Source organism: Euprymna scolopes, chromosome 7, assembly GCF_053919585.1.
Source record: "Euprymna scolopes isolate OS-2025 chromosome 7, ASM5391958v1, whole genome shotgun sequence".
Taxonomy (NCBI): Eukaryota; Metazoa; Mollusca; class Cephalopoda; order Sepiida; family Sepiolidae; genus Euprymna; species Euprymna scolopes.
The window spans coordinates 14,323,693-14,334,889 of NC_136488.1; the positions used below are offsets into that span (position 1 = coordinate 14,323,693).

Genomic DNA, 11,197 nt, shown 5'->3' on the forward strand with positions numbered 1-11,197 from the left:
TTGGTAGAGTGCTTGCTTTGCATGCAAGAGGCTCGGGTTTCAAATCCTGACTTCAGATGTGTCTAACTGATGAACCCAAATAAGGGTGAAACTCGAGTCTTGGACTTCCGGTTCGTTGACTGTTATGGCTCTTGGGGGTTGTGACGTTGTTTGGCTGTGGAATTTATTATATATATATATATATATATATATATATATATATATATATATATATATATATATAAGCGAGATAAGACACTGATAGAATTCAGATAAAAAATCCTGATAGATATAACTTGAAGTAATACTTTCAAGGAGATCCTAGCCAAAAAGGAAAAGCTCAATATTTAAGAATAGAGCAATATATAAGTTTCGTGGTTTAATTTTAAATTCTGAAAAAACAACATATAGAGACATATATTTGATTTAAGAATTTATTGCTTGACAAAAGAATATATAGAAGGGGTTATTTTAATTTCATTAATCTATGGATTTTCAACTATGGATTATATCATCAGAGAAAATGAAATGCAGTTAGCAAAATGTTCAGCGGCGAATGGACGCTATTTTGCTTTTCAGCACAATTATTGAAAATAGTTTTTGAGTGGTTGTGGATAATTATATGGAGAAAATTATACGAAAAAAGAAGTTGATACAATCTGGATAGTCCATTATCAGAAGGAGTCCAATGTCATTCGGGGTTATAAATCCGGGTGGACAGAAAATAGGCCCATGAGAGAAAGTGATATTCCCATATAGCGAAAGCGTACTGCTCCTTCTTGATATTTCGAAAAGTATACCAGGCAGTCTTATTCGTTGTTGCGTTGATTGTGTGTTATTTGCTTTGGTCCAAATGCTTTCTCGGTGTTGTAAAAGTATATCCGAAATTGGGTAGATATACCATTCCATTGTGATTATCCCTATCAGTAATAGAATTTGAGCATTGAATTAAGTGTGCAATTGACCTCGGAATCAATAGTATAGTTATCAAAATACCAAAGATGGCAAAATAATCCAGGTGATGATATTCAGAAGAGCACGCTGGAACGGCTTGCTTGAGGTATGAGTCTAATAGAAAGGTAGTTCGTTATCTTGTTTATATTGGATGAAGGAGGCTTTTTAGATGAGGGAAAGAGGAAGTGGGGTGAAGTAGAGACGGTAAAGAGAGAGAGGGAGGGTTAAAGTTGGGCGAGCATACAGGTTCTTAATGGAGTATTTTCGGCGGGGGAAGCGGTAATTGCATTTTAGTATTCTTTAAAAGGGTTGAACTCTTGATTTTAAGTTCAAGTGAGAAATGGATATTCTTGTGATTTTCAATGGGGGGGGGTGCGTGATAGGGGGTGGGTGTGCTGTTTTTGCTGTGGGGATGGGTGAGCTGATGAGGTGGAGATAGAGACGCGTCATGGTGTGAAAATATGGAATGTTTGGAGGGTTACTTAAATAAGTGAGTTTAAGTTTGGCTTATTTTAATTTTTAATGTATATTTTAAAGGTGACTTGGTTAGTTGAGATAAGTCAGTTAAATACGTTTGTTGTCGTAGTTTGATCTAGTTTCAATGTTTGTTTAAATTTTATTTAAAATACATATATATCTGTTTGGAGGCGATCTATGGATGAGTTTGTTTAGTTGTTCGTTGAGTTGGAATTGATGTTTGAGTGAATGCTTTCTATACTGTGGTTAATTATATATTTTTAAAAATATATTTTTTATAAAGGGGAGAGTTGATTTCAATGTGGTGCTGGGTATGTGGTCGCCCATGGGTGGTTAATTTTGACTATTTGTATATTGATTACTTGTATATCAACCTATGAAACCTAAACATAAGTGCAAATATAAGCACATATATACCCACAGATATTCATACATACGTACATATACATATACAGACATACACATATACAAACAGATAGCCTACACTTACGTACAAACACTGATACATACTATGCTTACACAAATGCATTGCTATACCAATGTATATGTGCACTCAATTACATATATATATATATATCTCATAACGCAAACACGCATATTAGAGAAGGGAACTACTTATATAGCCGGGCGAATATGAATCCACACGCACTCGAGTGTACAACTGCGCTCATAAGCCGAACATCAATATAATCAAGTACAAGCATGCAATTCATACTCCTAACAGCAAATATACAACTACATGTCTAGAAAGGGATAAAGGTGCGCACACTGATACATAACATACAAATACAGAGAGCGTGCACGTACGTTTAAAGATATATATATATATATATATATACATCAACAAATGATCGGGTTTATCTGGTGATTCTATTTTAGAGAAGGGTGTATTCACCAATTGCCAACAACATTTTTATGGTCTAGGGAGATATAGATTGCTAGAATGTACCAGTAAACGGCTAAAGTATGTAACTCTGTCAAATATCCATGCTCACATAAACACACCCACATACATATATACACATACATATACACACACAACACACATAGATATATATATATACATACATACATACATATACATACATATATGTATACACACACATAAACAATCATACATACACAGTATATATGCATACACACACACATGCATACATACATATATACACACTACAGTGCATAATTATATGTATATAGATTCAACATAAAACGAACGTCTACAAGCTCACACATATATATACATACTCATATATGAGGAAATGAAGTTAATAGAGACAAGAACAAGCACATATATATATATACATACACGCACACATATACACTTATATAAACCCTTCTATATATTCCTTTGTCAAGCAATAAATTCTTAAATCGAATATATGTCTCTATATGTTGTTTTTTCAGAATTTAAAATTAAACCACGAAACTTTATATATATATATATATATATATATATATATATATATATATATATATATATATATATATATATATATATATATATCATATGGCGCAATCACGTTGACACACTGGTTCTCATCAGATCACTGAAGTTAAGCAATGTTGAGCTTGGCCAGTACCAGATGGGTGACCATTTGGGAAGGCTAGGCGCTGTATGAGCTTTCTGCTTATCTCGGCATTTTATCTAGTCGTCCTGAACCTCCACTTACCATTGGTATTTAACAATGTCGACTCAAGATAGGTGTGGTTGGATATTGCGCAACTCTTGCCACAAAAATTTCACGTGCAGGCACCCTTACAGTGGGTATCCATAGTCTGTCAAGACTGAAGGAAGCCTTTATATATATATATATATATAGCCAGTAGAGTTTAGTTTCCTAGAAGTACATCCAATGAAACAACACGTGTCTACCAAAATAGTGCTCAATGAGTGAACAGAGCATGTATATTAATTTTATTTATACAAACATTAATGGCTACATATGTGCATACATGTTTCTGTAATCACCCACGTTGGGGGATTACGTCTTCAGGCCAAGAACTACCTTCAAAAAGGTATATATATATATATATATATATATATATATATATGGAAAGTGTGTGTGGGAGAGGACATAGAAAGAGAGAGAGGGAGAAAGAAAGAAATTCTGATGAAGATTGGTATCATAAATGTAAAAGGGGGAAAACAAGAAGTCTAGAGAAATATATACAGTCTTATATAAATAACCGATGCGTAGGTTTGCCGAATACCTTTAAGATAAGGTTCAGATAAACAGCACACAAACGAGAGAGAGAGGAAAAAAGTAAAGGAATATAGCTTGTACCTGCTTGAACTTACGCACAGTCCTTTTTTATATGCAAATATAAACAGGAAAAAAAAGACACTATTTATATGTATTCAATTGCACCGGTCCTATTAGTGTTAATAACAGCCTTTTATGTACAAAATCATAAAATATAAATGTATGTAGATAAACTGATCGGAAATAGGTTAATAGATACTAGCAGAACCTGTAGCAATTCCACAGCGGCATCTTTCATCTGTAATATCTTGCTGCTGAGCATTCTATGAATGTTCAGCATAGATGGAGACACCGTGAGATTATTGCATTAGTTAAACTGTAAAAGTATTCACCTAAGTAATCTGGTTAATATAGTGTCAGAATATACCTATTTTTACGGTTTATCTCCAATATTCTTATAGAAGTCTGTGACATATTTCCATTGTATGGACGTCCGGCACGAAAGGAAACCCCACGATATCAGTATGCCATCTTTAGACAGAACAGATACCACCCTTGTATCCTAACCAGAAGACCAAGTATATTTTAGTTTCACTAACGGCTCAAAAGCAGCATCATTTATTTAAATTGTGTCTTTGGTGATCGGGAGATCTTATTTATTAAAAAGGAGGATAGAAAATAATAACATATTACAAACATAAAATTTCTATATAATAATTTGATGTTCATTGTATATCATCTTTTATCCTCTTTTTTTATAAATAGGATTTTCCGATCGGATAATTCATAATATAGAAACCATGACACACATACATACATACATATGTTAAAGGTAATATGGTATTAATATACAGATTCTCAAACTTATGCCCAGTTATGCAAAATTAGACGTGGCTTCCTTCAGTCTTGAAAGACTATGGATACCCACTGTAAAGATGCCTGCAGGTGAAATTTGTGTGGCAAGAGTTGCGCAGTCTCCAACCACGCCTCTCCTGAGTCAATATTGTTGAATACCAGTGGCAAGTTAAGGCACAGGACGACTGGAAACAATGCTGAGATGCGTGGTGAGCACATACAGTGCCTAGAATTCCCAAATGGTCACCCATCTGGTACTAGCTAGGCTCAACGTTGCTTAATTTCAGTGATCTGGCAAGCACCGGTGTCAACGTGGTTATACCGTACATAAAAAATTATAATTAATGAACTAGCATATATTTATATGCCGATATTGAGCTGAAACAATACATATATATATATATATATATATATATATATATATATATATATATATATATAACTTCTTCATTTACTCACATAAACCTAATATACGAAAGTATAGATTTATGCGTAAACTTTAAGAATTTACTTCAAAAGTACTCAATACGTAGGTAGAGCATGTTAGTAATTTATAAAATATATATGGCGATTAAGCTACACTGAATATTCTGCGTTTAATCCACTATAGGATTCGTCAGGCTTCTTAAGCCTGACGAATCCTATAGTGGATGGAACGCAGAATATTCAGTGTAGCTTAATCGCCATATATATTTTATAAATTATTATATATATATATATATATATATATATATATATATATATATATATATATACTTTTGCATGCAAAATCCGATCCCGCATTTTGCTAATTCCTACCCTCTGATGAGAAGGAAAGTATTTCTTCGAAACTCTGTGGATTAAGGACTATCCACTTATCTAGTGTTTCCTTTTCAGATTAAATATGTTTTTAACTCATTTCAAAGTGTTTTTTTAACATGTTTTATTAACTGTTTGTTCGTATATATATATATATATATATATATATATATATATATATATATATATATATATATATATATATATATATATATATATATATATATATAGTTTACTCTCGTTGGAACTACACAATCATCACTTTAAATATATATATATATATTATTTTACTGCTTAGGATAGTATTTGCATACAAATTTAATTTTTCTTTTTACTGAGGATCTGCCCAGTTATGCAAAATTATAAATAATGTATGAGCATATATTTATATGCCAACATTAGGCCGAAACAATTGTATGCAAGTTGTCACCAGTGTGGTTGTACATAGGTATACATACATTGAGTTCGAGCATAATTCTTTTTTGTTTCTTCTTTCCTTTCTATTGGTCGCACTATGACAGAGTCCACCTGCTTCTTCTTCTAATTACCATTTATTCTTTCATCAATCCCCACAATCCACAAAAACTCTCAATAAAAACCCTCTAATCTTTCAGATAAATTCTTTCTCGCAATAAGAATACAGCCCTCAAATTCTTTTCACAAACCATTTTTTAAATATTTATGCTTCATCCTCGTTTACACCACCCATAATTCCACCAAGCCATATCCACTCACCTATTCGATTCGCACCCCCCTCACTGCCTTAATTACGATTTTTGCAAAGGTAGGTTATCATGACAACCACATCATCATCTTCTCTTACCCCACAGCCTTAACGTTGGGCCAATGCCCTCCCTTACCTTTAAATAAACTCAATCCACTGTGTGATAAATTTCTACACTTATTCTTCAAATCGCTTTCCTTTTGGATAACGTTACAGACTAGACTGTGTCTATCTGTGTCTATCCACTAAGATATTTATTCTTTGGACCATTTATCTCCAGCAACATGCACTCGGACTACTATAAACATGGATATTTTATTTCTGTAGATTCACCTGATTTTGGACTCAACAACCATCGGAACAAACTCTCATGTTAAACCAGTTTTTCTCTTTTTACCTAACTCAATCTGTTTCATTATTCTACATTTCACTTTCACGCTACTATGATCCTTTTCATGCTTAGTTTCTTTAAATACTTTACAGACAAAATTTATTTGTGCGTTTTGCTAACTCATCCCCTCTGATGAGAAGGAAAGTATTTCTTTGAAACTCTGGATTAAGGACTTTCACCTTTATTTGTGTTTCCTTTCCTAAAAATAAATGTGTGTTTAACTCTTGTTAAAATGTTTCTCAATATACTTTATTAAACCTCTGTATTTGATATATATATATATATATATATATATATATATATATATATATATATATATATATATATAATTTTTTTAATGGTTAATTTAAAAAAAATGTCTTTGGAACGCTGATGTTTTTAAAGCTAATTTCCCTTCAACAGTTTGTATTTTGGAGATGGAACTCTTTTCGAGATAAGTCGTTGCTATATTAATTTTAATTTTTCTCTTTTTAGATTCAAATGTGAATAACTACATTTTATTTCAGTATTTAATTTATATTTTTATTTTCTGATTGTTTTATTTAATAATAGCTTTTCTCGTCCATAAATGTTGTTTATTATATCTACCAAGTTGATTGCATAAGTAGATTAGGCAGTTGTATTTATTTTCAGTTAGTGAGAAGGAAATCTATCACCATACTTTCCCTTATACACGCAAATTGGACTTTTATTTAGTACAATATTCAATAATTTTTTTAATTAATTTTTTTTTTCTTTTAGTGGAGAGTAGAGAACGCATTGTGGATGCATTATCGGCAGCTCCCGTTACTCTCACTTCTCTTTATTTGTCTCTCAGTCCTCATTTTTTAATGAGTGATTTTTCTGACAAAGGCAGAAGAAAAAGCTGTATTCTAGGTTGGCAGTATTTGTGCGAACAGTTGGCAGAGATGTCGGAAATTTTCTGTTCCTGTTTATCCTTGTAGCCATGTCACTAGTAAGGGTGTTGGAGGTATCTGAGCTGACATTATCCGCCTGATAATCAGGGACCCAAACCTTGCATTAACCACTAAGGAGGCTGTCCAATCAGCAGGTACAACGTACTGGGGCTGCTGTATTGCCATTTGGTGAATGGATTCTGGACTATGCAGTAGCTTCTGGTGGGGCCCCTCAATGCCACATTAGTGGGTAATTGTTACGGCTTTACCTTATCAGGTGCTACAAAAAAAACATTTCTTCGTTTCTTTCTTTCTGCTTCACTTTTTGTTATCAAGTAAGATCTTTAACTTACTTGCAGTTTCATCAAATACTTTTGTTCGTTTCTTTTTCTCTCTTAGTTTCGCTCTCTGTCCTGCTCTAAGCAAGTATGTCGACCTAGTCCACAAATCCCAAAACTCCAACATAGACAATTAAACCCGGAACTCCAACTTCCAACATAAGTACCTTCCATCCTGACACCATCATTCCATTCAAACAGTTCATCATTGCAACAGTCTTTTGCAAAATTATCACCATCCCTATCACCCGAGAGACATGTAAACTATATATATACTTACAGGAAGACCCAACGTTGCCCGGGAGTGAATGAGGATGAAACAAAATTCAACCCTCCCATACTTTGTCATTGAAATCCTCCATTTTTAAAATCAAATCGATTGATTACCTACTCGAGTTAGGGACCCTCTCCCAGTAGTGTACCGGGAGGATGCTTCACATGCCTCACTGCGATGACTTAGTCCACAATACATTGTAGACGACATTGCACTGTAGAGAATCTACTCTTGGTTTTATAAAATTATTTGTAAACATTGGCTTCATTAAAGTTTAGATGACAAATATCATGGTTCAACTGTGCAAAAGAAAAGTTATTCTGAAATAAGAAAAACATTCACCTATGAAAAGGATGTTTTCTTTTTATTTGATACTGATACTTCCGTTTTTTGTTTTCCTTATTTCAGAATAACTTTTATTTTGAAGGAATATATTGCAGCAGAAACAAATAGAACTTTTTCCTTGTGCGTTAGTGCCTCCCCTGACTATGCGATATGGCACATACTGACCAATCAGAGGCATAGCACAGGGACCTTCCTTACCCCCTAAGGAACTAACTGCTTCCCTTCCAGACGAGAAAAGCTCCTTCTTTTTTCCAGCCAGATGCCAAAGAGAGCGGACCTGTTTCCTCACTCTCTCTCTCTCTGCCTATACCGGTATAAACGATTCCCACTTGGGAATAACTACCGGGCAAAGGAAAACGAGTTTTATCCGAGTTATATCTTTTTGGCATTTTACCCTGACTCGCCTTGATAAGGTAGAGATAAAATAAATTGTAATAATTGAAAGCAGTGAATGTCAGAATGTGTAGAGTAGAGGCAAACTAAATGGCATCATGCCTTTGCTTCAATAAACCTTTTCCTTGTTCAGTTTTACAAAGTTGTTTGTTCGTTTATTCAGTAGCTTGTGTTGAAATATTTATTTTATTAGGGAGTGCCCGAAAAGCACTAACTCAACTCCCTAAAATGGTGACCCCAATGTGATATGAACACACATTTTCTTCTATACCACAATCCACCACAAATTGGTGACATGCAAACGTGAGATGAACACGCATTTCCTTCTATACTACCAGCCCACTACAAATTGGTGACCCCGACGTGATGATGAACACGCATTTCCTTCTAGACCACAAGTCCCGCAACAAACTGGCGATCGACCGACGTGAAACGAACAAGCATGGTAACCCTACTTTTTTTAAAATGAATTGTTTTGAGTGAGACGTGCATTTTGTTTGATAAACAAAAAAAACCCGAACATTTCAATAAAGAAAAAAAAACAGTAACCTACTACCGACAAGAATCTCAACAAGCAACAATGGCATTAAACTCCCCTTTTTCCTCTTCATGCTAATGGACCTTAGTTTTCCAGAACTCTTTTCCATTTCAGACAACCGGCACATCACCCCGTTGTTTGACTAAACACAAGCAATGTTGAGTATACAGACAGCGAGGAAAAAGAGAATTTCACTAGCAGCGGACGAACTACAATGACGAAACCCCTCATCAGACTCGGCTGAAAAATAAACACGGACCTGTCGACTTCATACCGAACTTTAAAAAATTCGAGCTCAACAAACATTTTTCACGGTTTCCTGACATTACCCTGCAACAAACGCGAGGAGTAAAATCACATAGGCCTATACACATTCTCTCCTGCACAGCAGATGCAACAACAAAGAAACAATTACAGGACATTCCTATTAACACATAGGAAGAAGTTGAATCAACAATATGAGTTGAAATGCACCACGTACACGGATAAACTCACAACTGGAAGTTTTGTTGACAGCCGGCAACTGGGCGCCCACCGTTCAACACGAACGAATGCGCAACTAGCGCTCGTACAAACAATGTACACTCTACCGCAGACTCACTTGCGAAGACACCGTCAACTGGACACACCACGTCAACACAAACAAAAATTTTCCTTCCAAACGAATAATTCACTTCATTATCCAAGCAAGTCATTGCACACGTCAGCACAAAAAATAGGAAAAAAAAACCCCAAACAAATGTCAGCCTAAAAAAAGAGTAAACGCCTTTTCCACGTGTAAGTAAATACTTTTTTTACGAACACACTCCGTTTTTGACGTTTTTTAAACAACCACACCAACAGCAAAAAAACAGGACGAAAAGTCAATTGCCCAAAACATTACTTAAAAAAAAAAATATACACTGCATATTTTTTTTCCTGGAGAGGGGAGTATTGTACGAGCCCTTTCTAGTCTCACACAAAAACATTCATTCACATCTCAAGCCATTTTTCTTGTCATACACATACGCGCACACAAACATACGTGCACACGTACACACATATAGATATATTCACGTTCACGTACATACACCAACATTCACGTGCATACACACACACGCTAACATACACACATGTATGCACACATACGCGCACACGTACTCACACATGGGCAACGTCACTTCCCCTTTGTAGGAAATCCACACATGCGCAAAAGACCACCGGAAACAATTATAAAAGCAAGAGACCTGAGCTGTTTCCTTCCTTTCGATTCGGTTTCAGACCTAAGCGGTTGATGGATTTCGTGCCCGCACACATCACGTCCCTTGCTACTATGTGTAGGGCAAGAGTCAACAGACAATACGTACATCTTACACACTTACTCTCTCCATGGTCTGGATTGATTTTCTCTCTCTCTACAACAATAGACTTTCCCTCTCACCAGTTAGCAGCGAGAGATGCACGCAAAATAAAACACGTGCTGTACCCTTTTCTGACATTTGTTTCTTCATGAAGTAAATTCTAGTTCGTTTATTTCAATAAACGCATTCTTCATTCCTTCCTCAAGGCAATTCATTTTTCCTATTTTGTACGACTGGAGGATATGTATAATATATACACCAGTCCACTACAAATTGGTGACCCTGACATGATATGAACACGCATTTCCTTCTATACCACAAGTCCACCACAAATTGGTGACACCCGAACGTAAGATGAACACGCATTTCCTTCTATACCACCAGCCCGCTACAATATCTTTATTAGAATATCTATCTTTTCTGTCTATTAAATGTTCTTCAAATTTGATATGGATCTTCTCTACCTTGGATTTCAATTTACCTCATCGGATTTACCTATCTTGGATTTGCATCTGGACATTACTAAATATGAATTTCAACCTATGGATATCCATTGACTTCCTCTACCTATTTGATATTCCAGAATTTTTGTTGCTATAGCTACTCCCATTTGCTATGTAATTTAAACAAGGTCGATAGCCATTAGTCGTGTGCTCTCATGTAATAAATGAATGCGTGAATGTAGAATTGA

General features: G+C 35.0%; 1 pseudogene; it reads left to right on the forward strand.

The window, feature by feature from the left end:
• Positions 1 to 2,913: 2,913 nt before the first annotated feature.
• Positions 2,914 to 3,030, forward strand: LOC145280416 (5S ribosomal RNA; annotated as a pseudogene).
• Positions 3,031 to 11,197: the final 8,167 nt, after the last annotated feature.